Source organism: Symphalangus syndactylus, chromosome 5, assembly GCF_028878055.3.
Source record: "Symphalangus syndactylus isolate Jambi chromosome 5, NHGRI_mSymSyn1-v2.1_pri, whole genome shotgun sequence".
Lineage (NCBI taxonomy): Eukaryota > Metazoa > Chordata > Mammalia > Primates > Hylobatidae > Symphalangus > Symphalangus syndactylus.
This window is the reverse complement of record NC_072427.2, coordinates 23,373,184-23,395,575: the sequence shown is the minus strand read 5'-3', so window position 1 is coordinate 23,395,575 and position 22,392 is coordinate 23,373,184. Positions and strand designations below refer to the sequence as shown.

The window sequence follows — 22,392 nt, the reverse complement described above, 5'->3', positions numbered from 1 at the left end:
GGTAGAAGGGGCAGGAGAATAAAAAAAAAGGACAAAAATAAATTTAAATGACTGCTTTGAAGTCATTCTTCAGGTTGAAATAGCAGGCTAAATGAATTTCAACTCCTCTATATTAATGATTCGGTCATCTCTAAGCCGCCAATAATAAAAAATGCCTGCCTCCCTGCCTACCTGCCTGCCTGCCCTGCCTGCCAACCTGCCTGCTTGCCTGCCCGCCATGTCTAAGACTCTGGGCTAGGCAGGGGGATATAGTCTATAACCTACACTGAGGAGGCCTGGGTTATGTTAACGAAACTGTAGCACAGTGAAGCACAAAATCTACTCAGCATTCATATGCCCTTCACCCTAAGGCTCTTTATAAACAGAGTTATAGGCTACACGTTTTACACACGAGCACTAGCGTGGACAGAGCACAGGCTCACACATGCGCTCATATTGAAACTGCACTCTTTGTTCCTCTCTGATTTGACGAAAATCTGTGGGAAAGGCTGCCTCCTTGTGTTCATTTCAGTGCAGTTGTGACCCTGCTAGAGCTGGAACATCTGGCTGCAGATGCCTTTTACCATCCAATGATGGCTTTAGAGAGGGGACTTCAGCCTGCTCAACCTCTACCCAAAATCAAGGCCAGTGTAAACGAGAAAGTGCCAATGCTTCTGAGCTCGTTCAAGTCCAAGAAAGCCATTCTGGACCTCTCCCGAGGCACAGCCAAGTGAGGCTAGTCCTCATGGATCCAATCAGGATAACTGGTTTTGTTTTGTTTTGTTTAAAAAACAAAAAACTCCTGGTTGTGAGAAGAGATCTTTGGAAGGATGGAATTCCTCTATGTCAAATGGCCTCTGGACCTCTGGCTGTCTGAATGTCACTTAAAGCAATCCACAGATAGAGAAGAGGGCACAGAGGGTACTGAAAACAGCAATGTAACTAAGAAATACAGGAAAACCCAAGACATGGGCAGTGGAAAAGGTGAGGAAGGATCCTGGAAAACCAACTAGGAGAGAAAGAAAGGCCACAGAGATTCATCTACCTCAACTTCCTTCTATACAGATGCAGATTCAGGTCTGGAAATTCCCACAAAGTGGCCAACTTGCTAGAGGTCCCACTGGTAAAGCCAGTACTGCTGCTTCTTATTTATTTACTAGTTTGCGATCAAAACTGTGAAGCATCTATAAATAATTTGGAAGACTAAGCACCCAGTATGAGAAACATAACCTAGTGATCAATATAGAACCAAACAGTAAGCACAAAATAAATGTGAGTAAATGATTAGGGTATAAAATTAAGTCAATAAAGGTTTCATTTTTCAGAGGAAAAAATAGTTCACTGCATATTAAAAAAAAAACCTGTTTTTTTTCTTTTTAAAAAACTTTGGATCCTGAGAAAGGAAGGGTTGTAAAAGACACCTTATATTCCTTCCTCGCTCTCTCACATCCCTCCACCTCCATATCCCAACTCCAAAAACAGGTAAAATTAGGGAGAGGCTATGTCAACACAGGAAAAGGTCTTATCCAAAAGCCAAAAAACTTTGAAAAATGGAACTAGATTAAAGGCCACCCAGGTATATTAGAATTAATTTATGACACTAAGATAGCAGTTGGTTGCTCCAGAAGTTGAGAGAGAGAGAGGGAGAAAGAGAGAGAGATCCTGGGCTTCACAAATATCCAAAAGTAAGAAGGCCAAGGGCAGAAGTCTTTGTCTCAGGGAAGACCCTCAGGCAAAGGTAGTTCTGGCTGCTGCCTGCTGGCTCAATTGGAGATAGCTAGGACGGCGGCCCGCAAAATAAGACCTTGTATGAAAAATGGAAAGGGCTGCTCCCTCAAAAGAGACTAGTACTGGGATAATTTTAACTGTTTAAAATCATTTATTTGGTAATAATAAAGAAACCAGAACAACATAATGCTGGGTTTAAGCTGCAGTCCCAGCTTCAGCTCCCTAGTGAACTTATTTAAATTCACGCACATGAATTTATTTCTTACTGTAGGAACATACGTATGTATTATGCATAGATAGAAGTCTGGAAGAATACACCGATAACACCTATAGGAATCAGCCCTAGGAAGACAACTTGCTTAGCTTTTTCTATATAATTACCTTTACAGTAAAAGAGTGGTCATAGGCCGGGCGCGGTGGCTCACGCTTGTAATCCCAGCACTTTGGGAGGCTGAGGCGGGCGGATCAGGAGGTCAGGAGATCGAGACCAAGGTGAAACCCCGTCTCTACTAAAAATACAAAAAAATTAGCCGGCCGTAGTGGCGGGCGCCTGTAGTCCCAGCTACTTGGAGAGGCTGAGGCAGGAGAATGGCGTGAACCCGGGAGGCGGAGCTTGCAGTGAGTGGAGATCGCGCCACTGCACTCCAGCCTGGGCGACAGAGCAAGACTCCGTCTCAAAAAAAAAAAAAAAAAAAGTGGTCATAATTTACTTCTGTAAATAAGGTGTTGTAACATAGACATTTAATGTATCGCAGGAGATAAAATCATTTCAAGTTCATATAGAATAAATGTTTAAAAATAGCCCCCAATTATTAAAGCTAAAAGTGAAAGAAACAGATTCAAAAATGAATTATTGATACCCTCAGAATCAAACAATACCGGCTGGCAAATATATCAGAATAGAAAACAGTGTCCAGAAACAAACTACAGTATGTGTGGGAAATGTGGTAGTGAAACAGTGGGGAAGGAAGCAGGGGCAGGGATAAGTTTATTTGATATACTGTGCTAGCACAACACCTGTGCATCGGGAAAAAATAAACCTGCATACCTAGCTTATGCGTTACCTGGGTCATGCCCTAGAAAGGCTTAGCCAGGCACATGAGAGTTATATAACGTAAAACATTCAAAGAAAAATGCAAGAAAGAGTACAAATGCCAAGAAAAATCGTAGAAAATAAGAGAATTTTTTTAAAAAAGAGGGAAGGCATTAGTGGAGCTTAAGTCTCTATACAACACACCTATGAGAATACTATACAAGATAACAACTTTAGGCAGAGGCAATTGAGTCTTGCCTTCCCTTGGGAGCGACCTTAGCTCAAGAGACTGGAAACCGGCTCCAAGCAGCTTCTGGGGGGTAATCTTGGCTTTACAAAGGCCTGGGACAATGTTCTCCCCTCCTGTTGACTGGACCACGGCACAGAGAAAAGAACAGAAAGATACTCAGAATATTTCTGCTTCTCTAACATCAAATGGCCTTGCCTTTTTCAGTCTAGGACATACCTGGAAGCCTCCCAGAACACAGTGAGGGCAGGAAGAACCAGTTAGTTTCAGTGTACTATCTAAGCTAAACAAAAAATCCCCAGTGATAACATCATCTTGGCTCTGGGAGCTGAATAATCTTAACACATTAAAACATCACTACCCTGATATCCTTTAATAAGAAATGTTCAGACCAAGAAAGTATTTTGCTTTCACTTAAAATTCCAGTATATTTATACTGAAAAGCCAATTGTTCACTTTTTTTTTTTTGAGACGGAGTTTCGTTCTGTTGCCCAGGCTGGAGTGCAGTGGCGCTATCTCAGCTCACTGCAAGCTCCGCCTCCCGGGCTCACACCATTCTCCTGCCTCAGCCTCCCCAGTAGTTGCGACTACAGGCACCTGCCACCACGCCCGGCTAATTTTTTGTATTTTTAGTAGAGACGGGGTTTCACCATGTTAGCCAGGATGGTCTCGATCTCCTGACCTCGTGATCCACCCATCTCGGCCTCCCAAAGTGCTGGGATTACAGGTGTAAGCCGCCGCACCTGGCTGCCAATGTGTTCACTTCTAAAGAAATATTTCTATACTTTCTATCTCCCTTATGTACTTGAGAATTTTTTTTTTTTAAGACAGTGTCCAACTCTGTCACCCAGGCCAGGGTGCAGTGGCACGATCACAGCTCACTGTAGCTCCAACCTCTTGGGCTCAAGCAATCTTCCACCTGGGTAGCTGAGACTACATGCAAGTGCCACCATGCCTGTTTTTTTATTTTTCTATTGTTTATAGAAACGGGGTCTCACTGTGTTGCCCAGGCTGCCTGAGAATATTTTAAACTTTGAAGAAATAAATGATGAACACTAAATAGCTTCTGGCTGCTCATGTGTTCCCTCGCCTAAGCTTATTAAGTGATTAATTGATTCATGCATTCAACCAATATACACTGAACACTCAAGAGATCTTCACCAGGAATAATTAAGTGTGAAGACTTGGGAGGCCCAGTCCTTAGGGAATTTGCAATTAGTCCTCTCCAAATCAGCAGGTCTGGGTGTTAGGAAGGTAAAAGCTCTGTGCTCATCTACAAAGGAGAGGGGGACTTTCTTCCCTACGCAAAGATAAACTAACTCTCCTCACTCCATGTATAAAGCCAGAAAAAGGCCAAGTGTTTTTTTAAAGACCATAATATATTGTGTTCCAGGGCAGAATCTATGTGATTTCAACCAGCTACTGCTCTTAACATAATTCTGGAGGTTCAGTTGAGGATTTTCCTTGTAAACGATATCTTAACAAGAATAAATATATCCTTTTATTTTAATAAAACAAATTATACTGCAATTGTGTGGGCTGCTTTGTATTTGTGAACCATTATTTTGTCAGAATATCATTTTAGAAGAACATATGCCCATTTTTACAGTTAATAACTTCTTGCAAAAAAAAAAAAAAGAACAAAAGAACTCAAACTTTCACTCTGAATCTACCCCACACAGCTAATGGCTTTGTTGATCAGGCATATGGCCTGGCCTGTCATAGGAGAATCTGGGACGATATGGTTACTACTGTTTCCTTCTCCATTTTGTCTTTAAGCTTGTATTAATACATATGCTTTTCAGTAGAAAACTCTCTCCCTCCTCCTACTTTAAGCCACAGGTTCCGCATCAGCCACTCCTCCTTCTCCAAAACGTCTACTTGTGGAGTCACACAGCAACCCGAATCTGGAGTGGGGCTCCAACATCAATGTTGACAATTCAGGAGTTTTAAGGATTCACTCCTTTTGCCTTGGTTCTGAGAAAAACTAATTCCCTCTATCACCTCTGCCATCTCAAACTTCCTCTTAAAAGCTATCAAAAAGTTTTGAATCTTTGCAACACTGAATAATTAGGAATGGAGAGGGAAAGTCAGAGTTTCAGCAACAGACAGTGAATCTGATTTCTTTTCTACATATACTGCTGGAGAACATCTTTCAGATCAACTTCACTAGAACAAAAGAGTACTTTAGTACTTTTCCCCCAAAAAGTACTCTTTTCCTACTTTTTTAGTAGCCTACTTAAATTATCTGGATAAAAAAAAAACTGCATTTAAATAAATGACATATTTTTTAAAAGTGGAACGCATTCTTTAATCTTCATAGTTAAGTGCTTCACTGATCATTTTCTTTATGTGTGACTTTGGAGTCTATTTATTAATGATAATACTTCCCAAGGAAATCAATGAAAACAATGACGTTGCTTAAATAACATTTTGCCTTTTGATTTTTTTTTAAACAAAATAATGTGCATCATCCCAATAGATCTTCAGAGCTGCCTTCCATGATCCTCACCTCGCATATAAGAAACCAAGGATCAGTGAGGCAGAAGAGAGGATCAGAGAGGTTGAAGAGAGGATCACAGAGGTTGAAGAGAGAATCAGAGAGGCTTGTTGCCCAGGGCTACAAGGCTAAAAAGTTAGCTGAACTAGAAATTTAACCCAAAATATTCTATTTCCAAATTAAACACTTTTTACCTCTCCACTCAATTATATGGGATAAATTCTACAAGACAGCAACAATACAATGTCAAGGAAAGATACTAATATTGTTCCCTAAATTTTTAAAGATAAAATTAGATAATATTTAAGATATAAAAAAAGGTAATGCTGGGCGTGGTGGCTCGCGCCTGTAATCCCAGCATTTTGGGAGGCCGAAGCAGGTGGATCACGAGGTCAAGAGATTGAGACCATCCTGGCCAACGTGGTGAAATGCCGTCTCTACTAAAAATACAAAAATTAGCCAGGCGTGGTGGCGGGCACCTGTAGTCCCAGCTACCCAGGAAGCTGAGACAGGAGAAGCGCTTGAACCCGGGAGGCGGAGGTTACAGTGAGCCGAGATTGCGCCACTGCAGTCCAGCTTGGCAAGAGAGCGAGATTGCGTCTCAAAAAAAAAGAAAAGAAAAGGTAAAAGAAAACTAAAACAGACAATATAGGCCCACTACTCATCTTAAGAAACAGAACTTAACCAATAGTTGTGTATTTATCCTCAATCATGTCCTCTCTCAAGATACCCATTATCTTGTACTTGCTGTTTATCTCTCTGTGCATTTATTTTTTATTACATATATATCTGTTCTTAAACAATATACAGCACTTACATGGTTTCATTTTTGGGTTTTTTTTTTTTTTTTTGAGACGGAGTCTCGCTCTGTCACCCAGGCTGGAGTGCAGTGGCGCGATCTTGGCTCACTGCAATCTCCACCTCCAGGTTTCAAACAATTCTCTGCCTCAGTCTCCGGAGTAGCTGGGACTACAGGCACCTGCCACCACGCCCGTCTAATTTTTGTATTTTTAGTAGAGACGGGGTTTTATCATGTTGGCCAGGCTATTCTTGAACTCCTGACCTCGTGATCTGCCCCCTCTCGGCCTCCCAAAGTGCTGGGATTACAGACGTGAGCCACCATGCCCAGCCACATGTTTTTAACCTTTATATAAATGGTCTGCAACTTGCTTGTTTTTAAAATTAATTGTATTTGTGAGACTGACTGAAGTTGATACATATAATGTACTTCATTCATTTTCACGAATGTGTAATATTCCATTTGCACCATAATCTACTTATCCATTCTTCTGCCAATGGATATTTAGGGTGCTTCCCTTTTTCTGCTTTCATAAACAGTGCTACTATAAATATCCTTGTACATGTCTCTTTGTTTAAGAGTGTACTTAAAGCTCCTCTAAGATATACACCTAGAAGTGGGATTGCTACACCCTGTTGTCAAATATTTTTTAAAGTGGTTGTATCAATTTATAACAACAGTTTACAAATGTTTGAACTGCTCCATATCTGTAACACAGAACATTGTCAGATTTTAACATTTCTGTCATTTTAATGGTTATGAAACGACATCTCACTGAGATCTTAAAATGCATTTCCTTGATTACTTCACATCTAATGTCTGCCACATGTCATGTTTCAGGTCATAATAGAAACATGTTTCTCTATCCAATATCATCTTTCTCCTAATCATATGCTTTACATTTTCTGGAAAGACCGAAAGACCTGCCAAGTCTTTATAATAACTGCCACTACTCAAAATTCATACTGTTATAACTGAAAATCACCTTTCCCCCAAGCTATCTTCATAGTCTTTAAAAAAATATCTTTCTTTTCAGAAATTAAAAAAAAAATCTACTTAACCAATTTACCCCTGCCTTACAACTTGCACTCCAATCGGACTATATCAATTTATGGGCGTAAGAGACTATATTTCCAACTTCTTCAAAGCCCTTTTGATAATCACTTGCTTTTCTGTTGGAAAAAATCAAATCTGAACTTATCAACAAGAAGACCATTGTGTGAACCATCAAGGATTATCTTCCCAACCTGCATGAAACCATATAAATGTCAAATTATTTCCCCATTCTGTCATGTGCTAAAAATACTAAGAATAGAGGTCAAATGTCTCACTATCTGTTCCCTGAGCATGACCTTTGCTTGGCCCATTACCACCCACCTACTCCTTCCTGCTTCTTATATCTGACATTTGACCTGCTAGTGTCTTATTAGTTCAGCTAAATTCCAGGCTCTGGTCTCTCTGGCCTGCCCAGGGTTGGCATGACAACTATGCTCATAATTAAATACTCAACTCACAAAGTATGTTTCCAGCATATCTTTGAAAGATAATATGATCTGCAGTCTATTCATTATTATGTGTAAGTTCTAAATACAATTGTTCACTTTTTCAACTACCGTACCTGATATAGGATTAGTAGGGCCAAAACCACAGGTGGAAATGAAGAAATTGCAACAAGCCTATCAGCTGAGTTTGCAGGAGGTGGCTCTATGGCAGGGGACACTGTCCCCTCTCTCCCAACAAGAAGCAAGGGGACCTAACACTTGAGAGAAGATGGTCTCACAAGCATTTCCTCCAAGCTTATAACTAGGGAAGCCTCCAATCATGAATAGCCTATAGTCCCTCTGGCACTTTACTCAAGACAGTCTTATATTTCAATGTCTATGTAATGCTCACTGGACTCCCCCCATCTCCACTTCTTCCCAGAACCTCATTACCATCCAATTTAGTCAAGGTATAATCTAATGATTTGCTAGCAAATGCTCGTTGTGGCTTTTCTATGCATCTACCAGTTTTCAGAATCTTATTCTGTCCCAAACTTTCCTTCTTCTTAACAGATGGCTATGTTTTCTACACTGTTGAGTTGGGAGAAACTGTAAACTTTGTATTATTAATCATTTAAGTTTTTCACTGCATCTTTTATTTTTCCTCTTTTCCTACCTCTTTTCCACTGATATAACAAGTATAATCAAACTCCAGTAAATACAAAGACACACACACACACACACACACACACACACTCACTCCCTTGACTCAACTATTCCTTCAAATTGTTAATCCATTTTGCTCCTTTCTTTAACTGACAAATTTCAACAAAACTGTTCCAATTATCTCTTATTTCATCTTCCCTAATTATCTGGCCTCTACATTGTAAGTGCCATTTAAAAGAGGAATATACTCTTTGAAGATGGAGGGGAAGATAATTTCCATGAAATAATCCTTTGTTCTTATATAATATCTACAGCAGCAATGGGCTTATTAGTAGATAAACAGTTATTAGATTATGAAGCTGTATTAAGCTAGGTATTCAAAATAACTTATATAGTCATTGCCAGTTACTTCAGACAGTGAAAATGAGAATTAACAGACATATCTTAAGTTGTAAAATAAGCATTTTATCAAACTGTATGCTAACAACCTGATCTGGGTGATAGACAAGGGGACTCCCACCTTCCCATAACCTGCTCAGCAGCTTCAAGAGCTAAAGAAATCAGTGGCTTGTCACATCTGTAAAAGGCAACCGTAATCCACTGGTTGCAAAGCGTTGAATAAGAGTACACATAAAAATGTGATAAACAGAATATAGCATATCAAATCAAAGAAATTCATTCCAAATTATACTAAGATTCAGACCATAAATGACTTCCTTTGAGAAGAAAACAAATCAAATCTAAATTAAAAATTAAAATATAAAATCATCTATGGTAAGCAGGAACCAAGACTTAAAGATAATACATAATATACTAGAAGACTGTAATATATAAAGAATGCGCTCTTTAAGGGTAGAAGGAAAGATACAATGTAACAAATCATCAATAAGACATCAAGAGAAAAGGAAAAACTCAAGTAATATGGAAACGAAGAGTTTAAATAAAGATACAGAAGTAGATAAATATCTCATCTTAATAAACATTATTATGGGATCATGGAAAGTTACTTAATCTTTGTGTCAATTTTCCCATCTGTGAAATGTATGTATCTCACCAGGCAGGGAATAAAGAAGATAATCACGTCCAAATATTTAGTACAATTTCTAGCACATAGTAAGCCCTAACTGATGTTAATAATTGTCATGAATATTATCAGTATTAATACTGGTCTCCATTACAAATAAACTGGATAGTCAATCTGATTATCTATGAGCATGAAGTACCAAAACTGACATAAGAAACAGTAAAAAGAACCTGAAAGAGACAACAACAATTAACAACTAACCAAATATAGCTGATTTCATGGGTGCTGATATCCAAAATTTTAGGGACCAGAAGATTCCTACGCCATTTAAACAGAATAGAGAACAATAAAAACCATCCCCTAATTTGTGATTTGTCTCATGCACCTAATATAATGCTGATATCAAAACTCCACAAATACAAATATACACAAAAAACTACAGACCAAACTTACAAATATAAACATTTTACTAAACTACTGACAAACTGAGTTCACTGCTCAATAACATACTTGAAATACACTCATCTAATACTGTATTCCAGAAATAAAAACTGGCTTAATATTAGGAAATGTGTTAATATGATTCACGGCATAAGTGGATAAAAAAATCACCTCATATGTGTCACCTGAAAGATGTAGAAAAGACCATTTGATAAATCTCATTATCTACCCACATTTTAAAAATTAACCTAGTAAATAGAAAAAGGAGGATACTTCCTTTTCATTATAAAAAGTACACCTAATCTCAGGGTAACACACACACACACACACACAACATATATAGATAACATGTATATACACACACACAACATATATAGATAATATATATATATAAATTCCTCTACCTTAACAAATGAAACAAAGATTCTTATTGCATCGCTATTTAACACTGTTCTGAAAGTTGCAGCAAATGCATTTAAACGAAGGCAGGGAAAGCTATATTCAGAGAAAGGATTGTCTCCAAGAGAAAAATATACAGGCTAAAAAAACAGTATAGAAAGCATGATTATTTAAATAAAAAAATGCTACTGAAGTGTATACTTTTAAAAATAGTTAAGATGGTAAACTTTATGTTGTTTTCTTACCACATTTTTAAAAAATATGCACATATATGGACAGAAAAAGACTGATGGTTACCCCTATAGTAAGCAATAACTCTTATTTGGCATATCTGCATTTTCAAAGTTAAGAATAACTGACTTCTTTTAGGAGTTTCCCTTTGTCGTCCAGGCTGGAGTGCAATGGCACGGTCTCGGCTCATTGCAACCTCTGCCTCCCCCGGGTTCAGGCAATTCTCCTGCCTCAGCCTCCCGAGTAGCTGGGATTACAGGCACCCACCACCACGCCCAGCTAATTTTCTATTTCCAGTAGAGACGGGGTTTCACGGTGTTGGCCAGGCTGGTCTTGAACTCCTGGCCTCAGGTGATCCACCCGCCTCCGCCTCCCAAAGTGCTGGGATTACAGGCATGAGCCACGGCACCCGGCCTTATCTGCATTTTCAAATGCACCAATATTATGGCTTGCACTATACTGAAAGTTATCTTTTAAAAAGAACTTTAAAACGTTAACTCTATATAAAACTACATTAAAATAAAAAATTTTTTATAATAAAGAAATCAAACAAGAAAACACAAATATACAAAACTGGAAATGAAAAAGATAAAGTTTACTAAATGGAAAGAATCAAGTATTTTATGCATCGAGCCCGGTTAGTTTTACAAGTGAACTATTTCAAAACTTTTGAAGAAAAGGTAATTCTTACATCATATACACATTTCTCAAGAGCAGCACTATACAATACGGTAACCACTAGCCACAAATAGTTATTAAGCACTTGAAATATGGCTAGTGCAACTGATGGGTAAACTTTTAATGTTATTTGAATTCAATCTATTTAAATTTAAGTAAGTGAATGTACCTAGTGGCTACCAAATGGAGAGTGCAGCTTTAGAGGGTAGAAAAAATGAAAACTTCCCATTTTGGTATTATGATACCAAGAAAATAATGGCCATTTTAACTTATAATGCAAGAAAATTCTAGATAAAATGCTAGTACATTGAACCTAAAAGTGTTTGAAAAGAATATGCAATGATCGAGTACTGTTTTTGTTTTTTTTTTTAACCTAGGAATGCAAGGATGCCTTAATAATCAGGAAATTAAATATAGCTCATGACGTCAATTACAGCAAGGAGAAAAACTCTATAACTTTGTCTTCAGATGCTAAGAATGCATCAATAAAATTCAGTATCCATTCCTGATTATTTAAAAAAAAATGCTTTCCCAGCACAATAACTAAGAGATACCATGAATCGACAGGCATCAGCAGACCTGAAACTAAAACACCAGAAGCATTCCCATTGAAGTCTGGAAGGAACTAGACAAAATAGCAACTGTAATTATTATTATGTACCATATTCTTATAAGCAATATGAAAATAAAAAGAAATATGACACACAACTATTAGGAAAAAAAAAGAATAAAATCATTATTATCTGTAAAAGAGAAGCCATTAAAATCAGTTGAAACTCTTAAAACTAAGAAATGACTATTAGGTTTTCACTGATTAAAATAGATTATCTTCAAATGGAAATGTTGATAATAAAGTACATTTAAAAGAAACTCACTAGCAACTGAATTTAAAACATTATAAAAGTATCACAAAGTCTTAAAAACCAAATTCTACTGAGCTTTCCCTTGAAATAAATCAAATTTGCTAGTAAAAACCCTTCAAAGGTTTCTGACTCCTAGATTACCCCACGTGACTAAGGATACACACACACACACACACACACACACACACACACACACATGATTATCAACACTGACTTCCTATCAACCCAGCAACCAACCAGGGCAGAACTAAAACCAGTTCAGAAAAAGGCTAATTAATATTTATTATTTTCCTCATGCTGTGAAAAGAAGAATATCATGTTTCCTCTCAGAATATGCCCCTGAACTTTTAAATATTTAACCATATGGAAGAGATCTAAAGGAGTATATGAAAAGGCTAAAGATTTGGAATCCTAATTCAATTTCCCCTCAGATTTTAATAGGAGCCTGCAGCAAACATTTGTTTTTAGAGATATTCTCAATAGAGAAAAGAACAAAAGGCTATTGTGTGCTAAACATGGTGAGGTCTCTCTGGTCCCATCTATACCAACTTTATAAACATCAGGTTAGAATTAAATAACTTTAAACTTTAAATCAACTATTTCCAGACCACAAAATATATTCTACACTTATCAGCACATATAAGTTCTCTAAGTGATTTATAGCTGAGTTCCAACGTGAAATCTGCATTTTTCAAGTGCCAATAAAAGAACTTTCCTTTGGACTTTGACTGAATAATGCTGAATTGTCCAAGAATGCCATGTAATGTTTTCATTTCCTTTTCCAACAAAAATTTTCATCTGCACTTGACAAATTTACTGACTCCATATCATTTATGATGAAAAGCATATGTGTACCAATCATATTGGTCTCCACTATTTTCCTATTACATAGAAATTACAACTTTTTAACAAAAGTAAGAAAGATGAAGTTTACAGGCATGCCCGGATCACTATGAACATCTCTTTATATGTGTCCTGTCATGAGTCTGTTAAAATGCAAAAGGAAACAAGAAATTATCTACGATTAGCAATGTGGTCGTTTTAAAACATACCCACAAATACTTTGACATGCCTCCCATCAAAAGGCAGAGTCAGTTCCCTCCCTTTGAACATGGGCCAGTTGCAGTGACTCACTTCTAATAAACAGAATGTGGCAGAAGTGGGGCTGAAGGCTTTGAAGGCTAGGTCACAAAAGGTGATATACCTTCCTCCTGGCTCTCTCTGTTGGGTCGCTCACCCGTAAAACTTAGCCACCATGCTGTAAGGAAGCCAAGCAGCCATATGGAAAGGCCTTAGTTCTACTCTAGACAAACAAGGTTCCAGACAAAAACTGGCATCAGCCTCCAGACATGTGCTTGAAATAGCCTCCATATGACTTTAGCCCCCAGGCTTTGGCCGTCTCAATAGACAGCACGTGGGGCCAGGCATGGTGGCTCACACCTGTAATCCCAGCACTTTGAAAGGCCAAGGAGGGTGAATCACCTGAGGTCAAGAGTTTGAGAACAGCCTGGCCAACATGGTGAAACCCTGTCTCTGCTAAAAATACAAAAGTTACCTGGGCATGGTGGTGGGTGCCTGTAATCCCAGCTACTCGGGAGGCTGAAGCTGGAGAATCGCTTGAACCCAGGAGGCAGACGTTGCAGTGAGCCGAGATTGCTCCATTGCACTCCAGCCTGGGTGACAAGAGGGAAACTCTGCCTCAAAAAAAAAAAAAAAAAAAAATAGACACCACATGGAAGAGATAAGCTATTACCACCAAACCATGCCTGAATGGCAGATGCTTAAAAAATAAGGACCATCTTTATTTTAAGTTGCTAGGCTTTGAGTGTTTTATTATGCAACAACAGGTAATTGGAGCATATAGATTATTTCAGCCCAATGCAGCCATCTTATTCTTTCCATTTCAAAACTACCTGAGAAGACAAATCTGTTTCAAAGAAAAATAAAAATGTGCTGACATACCTGGTCGCAGTCAACTCACCCTAGAAAGCCAAAAGATGGAACCCCAGCATTTATTACCTGTAGCTGGCAGCTAGCCTTCTCTTGGGCAGTTTTCTTCTTACCCTTTAATAGACCAGACTCTCTGGCCTCTTCTGTCCTGTCTTAAACTTACTCCTAGCTTTGAAAAGTTGCTTTTATTAAACACCCTAGCTTATGAGACTGCTGCTACTGTTAACGTATGCTACATATTTTTAATCAAGGAACAAGTAAAATTTGCCTAAAAAGGTAATTCTATGACTTTAAGGCAGGTAACCAGTTCAAGATGTTTTAAGGAAGCCATTAAAATGGGTTATCAATCAACCCAAATAATCATATCAAAACATTTACTCTTCCTCCTAATAAACAGTAGGGAGGGAAATATCCTAATTACTCAAATAAGGTTTTTCTTTAAGAAACACAGCCTAAATGTTAAAAGCTAGAAGCGATCTTGAAGATAATCTAGTTTAGAACTTTTTTTAAGCCACTGGGAAACTGACAAAATCCAGGGAAGATCTTCATGACTTAAGCAAAAAATGTTTATCTCACTCCATCTCCACCTAGGATGTCAACCTGCCATCATATAACAACAATTTGAAACTTCAATTCTGTTTGTATTTTACCAAAAAAATTACAAATACAATTTTGTTAGTATTTTATAGCTGCAGCAATAAAATGTACTCCATGCAATGTTACTTAACGCTTTATCTTTAGACTTTAGGATATATGACAAATCCCGGTTACGATAAATAAAAGTATCCCTGGGAATCCAGAGTCTTCTCATAAAAAATTAAAAGTGGCTGTTCTATTTCTATCATAAGAAATATTAGTAATCATTGCTCTAGTCCAAGTCATTTGGGAAAACAAGCCCAGCAAGGTTACATAACTGGCCTGAGGCCATATAACTTGTTAGTGGCAAAACTATGGCCAGAATTTTGGTATACTTGTGCTTTCCAGTCATGCTGGGGACTCAATCAGATTTCAATTAATAAAAGAAAAACAATTACTATATGTTTCAATTCAAAAAGCCCCATCAAAGTGGCTGGCTGCATTCCAATTCCTTCAATGTTACACTCAAAATCCTTCTAGTGGACTATCTTTCTCTTTAATGTAAAGAAAACAGAACCTTAATGGAGGCACCTCAGGCATCACCAGGTGAATGGAAGGCGAATGCAACTAAGAGTGTGGACTGGCTATTCAAAAGCCATTCATAACCCCAATATCTTTTGCCTTAACTACAGAGGCTGGAAGAGTAAAACACTCAATCCCAGGCCTCCCTGGCAGCTAGGAGTGGACATATGACAAAATTACAAAAATGAGAATATAGACACAAGTCACTAGAGAGGCACTTCTTTCCAAATAAAAACATTAATCCTGTTAGAAGGTCTTGACCCTTGTGCTCTCTTCCTGCGAGGAATGTGGATATGATTCTCAGAGATATAAGGCCATCTTGCTTCTATGGGGACAAAAGCCACATGTTGAGCCACTGGCTCCCTAATGACACAGAAGAGTCAAGACACCAGCCCTGGACTGTCCACCCTTGGGCTTTCTACTGGGTGAAGTTTAAGACTATGTAGTTGGTTTTCTGGTTACTTGCAGGTAAATACAATCCTAGCTCTTACAGGAAATAAATCTGGCTTTTCCTCTTCTATCCAAACAAAGTGATTGTCCATCTGGCTTAGTCTTATATAAGTTAATTTGGTAAACAAAGATTTAGTCACCTTCATCCTTACCCCATATTATGCTACCATCTCACTTTTTTAAAAGATCAATAAAAGAAGTCAAGGTATATCTCTTCTCCAAGAATAAATGAAATATTTTAGCTTACACTAAGTTTGTCTCCCTGTACCATATGGCAGAGCTGAGGCTGCTTGGGAAGCAGAAGAGAGAGAAATGGTTTCTCTCCTTATACACCACTTAACCTCAGTCCTGGACAGCATCTAGAAATTCAGCAACAGAAAGAAAAAAGAAAACCAGAAACTAATGCATCCCTCAATCTCATCCTCTACTAAGGAAACAACACAAACACCAGGCCTTAATTAGAGAAGATCGTATAAAAACTATTCACACAGCAGAATACCTTTTCTTTCCTTTGAGCATCATGCTGGAGATCTTATACTTCATATTCCATTTAATCTGAGCAATACAGTAATCTCAAGGAAGGCTTATGAGTAAAAGTAGGGTATTTTCCATTCTTCCAATGTCCTTTCTGATAAAGTTGACTGTGGCAGCTTAATAAGGTATATCAATTGTTAAGGTTAAATGGCATTTTCCAAAGGGACGGAAGAAAATAGGTAACACTGATGAGAAGCTAAGCATTCTACAAATTTCATGCTAAAAAATTAAATAAAGAAAAGAATGTATCTCTGTAGGTGAATGGCAACATGCTTTGGCAAATTTCTTGGATTCAAATCCAGACAAACCATTAGCTATTCTGGACCAACAGACTAGACCTTTTTTAAAAAAGTTAAACCTTTTTCTAAAAAGCAGAGAATTCCCAAACCAAGCAATCACTCAATAAATAGCTCTATAGCTGACAATGACCCTAAGGGTTCAGAATCTAACAGTACAACGGGATACAGTATTCTATACTATACTCTGGATGCAAGAGAAATTTCTTAACCTGAGTCTTTAAGGTTGCACTAAGAAACTCAAAAAGTGAATTCTGCAAATGAGGCGCAGAAGTCAAACAAGTGATAACATTAAGGAGATGAAGAATAATATTTACAGATATAAACTGACAATCAACTAATCTTAGCAAAGCAATACTCAAAGGATAAAAGCATGGGAAAAAAGCAATGAGTTTAAATAGACCTTTACGTCAGAATAGTTTCCAACAATTTAGAATCTAATCTGTAGAACCAGAAATGCCTTAGTCATCTAGATTGACTTTATGTGAGCAGGAATTTCCCCTCTCACTCTGAAATAAACGGAACTCCAGCTTAGGCTAGAGCATTTACAAATTACTTAAGCAATACATTTTAAAAACAGAACTACTATAATTCACAGCAAGTAACTGATCTCCATGTTAGTTACTCAAATGCACTAAGTTAAAGATACCAGAAAAAAAAAAAAACTATCAGTCTAAAGGATAAAGTTATTCCCTTCAAAAATTTCGCTAAATTTTCAGTGACATGTTAGATAATCTCCTAGAATGGAGTGAGGATATAATAAACAGCATCACCCTACCTAGCACATTTCCTGGAGGTACCTCCTCTAGATATTCCAGTTCTCTTCCCATCAGAAGATACAGGTTTTCCAGAGCACAGTATGCCATGTGGGGGACTTGGGGAAGGCCATCTGGTGGAGCTGAGAAGCCTAATGGTACCTGGGCAAAGAAAAATGATTGAGGACAAGTTAGGAGGCATTTGGAAGCATTAATTGGTATTTGTAAAGTTATTTTTATTCATCAGTAAGATATGGTATAGCAACATTTCATGTAAACCTGAAATATGAACATTTGAAATGGTGTGATAAAATATGTCTCACTTTATGAATAAAATTTGAAATATTGAAACTTCTCAAATACTAAAAAATTGTCTAGATTCCCATTTAATCATAAGCTTTATGGCTAAGTAACATAAATTCTGTTATGACCTGGTATTGTCACTTTAGCTGATCTCCACAGCCCCTGGTTATTTATGTGAACCATGTCATACACCAGTTCTGGTGACTACTGTGCTGTTATTTGAACACTCATTATTACTATTATCATTTAAAATTGTTTTACTCTTATTTATAATGTTCTTCAAGTAGTGAACAAGGGCTGGTGCTAGTGCCAAGTAACACATAAAAATAACTTTGGAAGGGCAGTTAGATGTGATAAAAAGGCCAAAAAAAGGCCAAACTGCTATTATATGCTATATTGTTCATATGGAAGAGCATGCTGTGAAATATTAGGAACACTAATGAGAGGACAGAGTACATTTACAGCAAAAATATGCAAGTACAAGTACATTAGATTTATTAGCTCCCCGTACATCATATTTATTCTTATGGAAATATTGTCTCAAATGATTCAAATTTTGCATTGTGTGAAGTCTTCAGAAATATATCCACCATATAAATGCAAGTATCCAGAAAGCATTTCAATTAACCAACCAACCTATCTTTGGTGCTCATAGGCCTGGGGTGCTGCCCTAATGCTATGAAGAGAAAAAATGGCTGAGATACAACATATACAAAGATTATTAAATAATAATATAAAATAAAATTATTGTATAAATAAAATGTACATTTAAGTAAAGGAATCCTATGCCACACTGAACAATAAACGAGCTATGGGAGTAGGCATTAACATAGGCTAATCTCACAATGTTAAGTTAAAAAAAGGCAAGTTGGGCCGGGCGCGGTGGCTCACACCTGTAATCCCAGCATTTTGTGAGGCCGAGGCGGGCAGATCACGAGGTCAGGAGATCGAGACCATCCTGGCTAACACAGTGAAACCCCGTCTCTACTAAAAAAATACAAAAAATTAGCCGGGCGAGGTGGCGGGCGCCTGTAGTCCCAGCTACTTGGGAGGCTGAGGCAGGAGAATGGCGTGAACCCCGGGGGGCGGAGACTGCAGTGAGCCGAGACCACGCCATTGCACTCCAGCCTGGGCGACAGCGAGACTCTGTCTCAAAAAAAAGGCAAGTTGTAGAATAACTACAGTAAAATTCCATTTATACAAAGTTTCAAAAGCATGCAAATGTGACAATATTCTTTAGAAATACATACACAGGTTGTAAAACTATAAAGAAAAGCAAGAGAAGGATGTGGCAGACAGACTAAAGGTGCCCCTCTCATGATGCCTGCTTCCTGGTGTTCACACCTTTGTTTAGAAACCTCCTTCCCGAGTGTGAGTGGGACCTGTGACTTGCTTCTTCTAACAAACAGAATACGGCAAAGGTGATGAGACGTCACACTGTGATTCTATATCATCAGACAGGACTCTGTGTTGCTAGGAGACTCCTTCTACTCTCATATATGGCTTGATGAAGTAAGCCTCCAAGCTGGGAAGGTCCACATGACAAGAAACTGTAGGTGGCCTCTAGAAGCTGAGGGCAGCCAATGGCCAGAAAAAATCTGGGACTCTCAGTACTACAGGTGCAAATATATGAATTCTGACAACAACCTTTAGTGAGCTTGGAAGCAGGTTCTTCATCAGTCAGTCCTCCAGATGAGAACGCACCCTGGCCAACATTCTGACTGTGGCTTTGTGAGACGCTAAGGAGAAGATGTGGCTAAGCCATGTCTGGTTTTCTAACCCATAGAAACTGTGAGATGACAAAATGTGTAATGTTTCAAGCTGCTACATTTGTTGTAATCTGTAATATGCAGTAACAGAAAACTAACACAAAGGATGAACACAAATTCTGGGTAGAGGTTACTTTGAGGGTAGGTCTGAAATATTGCAGGTTTTTTTTTTTAAGCAGTTGGAATTAGGTTTTATGGTGCTCTGATTACTGAAATAAGAAGCCATTTGAACTGTCAATGTATTGTATCATTCCTGCTTCAGACATGAGACACATAAGCAACTGATTTCAACCTGTAGCAGACACATTATGCAGAGATAAATTGGACTGTTTATGGAATTTGTAATGCCAAATAAATCAATGTTTCACTAAATAATTTCTTGCTCATTTACTTTCATGAAAAAGAAAAAAATTAACTGATACCTGACCCTTCCTGATAAACAGCAAACTATCAATTATGTCCAAGCCAAGATAATCATAGATGAGTTTTTATACATATTGTATCACTTTCAGACTCCCATAAAATAGAACCCTATACACACCAAGTGTTGTGATCTTTCTTGCTAAATTAGAACATGCCATAGCTCAACAAGGACTGCTTCACTGCCACGCAGCACTGCACTCTCCAAGGATTAAACTGCTAACACTCATGGAACAAGCATTCAAGGCAAAGAAAAACTGATGGCACAGACTTACTTCAACGCTACCTCCTTCTCTCTCACTTGTAGCCAAGTATCACAGCTTCCCTGCTTTATCTACAGACAGTCTGCTTCCTGCACAGAGAGGAGCATGTGTTCTTCTGCTCATGATGCTCCACGGTGCCAGCTGACAATTTCCTAGCTTACTGTTTTGTGCTGATCCAGACTGGCTACTTGGACCTCTGGTACTGTCTTCATCCTATTACCTCTATTATTTAATTATGATATAATTACAATGTATATATCTTGCTTACTTCCAAAAATGTTCTGAGACATCTCTAGCCTGTGATCTCTGTTTTGCCCCTTGGCTCAGGCATTTTTAGATGCTGCCTGTTCACCTACTTACAGACCCTCCTGACCAGACTCAGGGTCTGTGTGCCATGCAAGACTGCCTATCCCCTGCTCACTGCCCACACCTTTGGCCTGAGCCAGCTAGTTTTTGGATCTTCCTATTTCGCAAAGATCAGCCATTGCCCTGGCTCCAGCATGACATCTGCTCTTATCAGTTCTTTTCTCTAACCACAAGGTGATTCTTGCCTAGAAGAGAAAAGCCTTATAATTAAATAAGGCCTGAAAATTTGGTCCACATATTGATTTGGTTTCCTAAATGCTACTAATTGAGACATACATGACAAATGTTATCAAAGCAACACAAAAGGAGATACACAGTCACTCAAATGTGCCTTTCCAGAGACAAACTAAATCTACCAATAAGATAATCACCAGTCCCAACAAAATGTGAAAAGATATCAGACCCTCGAGAAACAATACATAAATATTTTACTTTCAATTCTTACCCTTTGTAAAAACTCAAGAGGACTGTATTTGGGCCCCAAGACAAAAATTTTCTTTCCTCTTCGAGCCACACCACTGAACACCCGAGCAAATGCAATAAAAGACTCTTGGTTGTTTTCTTCCTGGAGCACAGGTTTAGGGGTCATCCTTTCCACCTGCTGCTCGTCACCTGACAGAAACAAAAAGATAATTAGTGCCAAGAATGCCCTCTTAATTCAAGAACTGTCTGGAAACACAGAAGGAGGAGTGAATATGATATGTTTGGTCCAGTTTCAGAAAAAAAAGAAAACAAAACACCAAGAATGGAAAGAATATTGATAAAAATATGATTAAAGCTTAAAAAGCTCAAGAACTAAAGGATGAGTGTCCCAAGTTAAGCAAAAAGGCAAACACTTTGCAACAGAGCCTACTTAGGAAAGCTATACCTCTTGGCTCCTCTCCTTTTGGACATGTTTCAAGGGCACTCCCATCTTGGGTGGGCTCCAAGGGTGCCTGTCCCTGCGCTGCTGCAAGCTTCTCTGCATGCCTTTGTCTTGCACGCTCACGTCTCTGAGCAATTTCTTCTTGAGTGAGAGGCCTACAGGATATCACAAATATGTTATCATCTCTCAGTTTATCCAAGTAGGGAAACAGCAAGTATTGACATGGCTGGGTAAGATGAAGATTGGTCCCAGCTCCATTCCAGGCAGTTTTCTCCAAGTCCTCTCCCTGTCTGTAGCAATAGGAGAGGGCTTATCAGCCTCTCTCTAATAATGCTGTGTCCCAACTATTCTGAGCTTATGAACTAACATGCAAGAGCCCAAGTCCCCATCTGCAGCAATGTACAACAGCATGGAACCTTTCTCCGATACCTATATTCCTTCTGGAAAAGGCAAAGAACAGCAAGAAGGAAGGGAAAGAGTGACAGATATCGGGGTTTGGAACAACTCTGGCAGGGAAACAAGCATAAGGCCTCACTAACTGGGGTTCAAGAGGAAGGGTTCAAGGTCATGATGAGTACTGGCAATTCATCAGGACTAGAAGGTCAAACTGAAATATCAGCCACTGTGTTAGACTTAAGAAGTACCATCACAGAAAAGGCAGTGTGTGGGTGCGTATGTGTGGTTTTCCCTGGAGGTGAGAATGACAGGGGGTGGGGAAGGTAATTAAGCTCTTTTTCCTAAAGAATTACCCTCATGTCTGTCAGGACACAGAGAAGGTATTTAGAGTTTTAATACTAAAAACGTGTTGACAAAAGGGGAGCACTAAGTCGAACACAAATTCTGTTTGGGAGTTTGGGTTTGGAAGGTAGAAACCAGGCAGGTAGACTGTTTCCTAGGACTTGGCTCCCTTCCCATGTAGGGGGGTCCTTATGAATCTACCTGCATGCTCAACCCCAACACACGAACAAGACCAATCCCTGTCCAAAGGCTGATAGAATAACAGCATCTTTAGCCATATACTCCAGGACTGAGCATCAAAGCACTCAGGCTAGTCCTCTGGTCCTAACTTTATGCTCCAGCTCTGGAAGCTGGACAACTCTTCCTGGTCCCAACACTTTGTGCCTCTCTCCCGTGTTGTCCCTCACCTTTGATATTATGATTCCTGCTTTATTTCCCAATCTCAGACTTCACACC

The 22,392-nt window shown here is 38.7% G+C and overlaps 1 pseudogene; it reads right to left on the bottom strand.

Moving 5' to 3' along the window:
• Positions 1 to 22,392, bottom strand: part of LOC129482150 (elongation factor-like GTPase 1) — a 97,414-nt pseudogene that overhangs the window by 32,223 nt on the left and 42,799 nt on the right.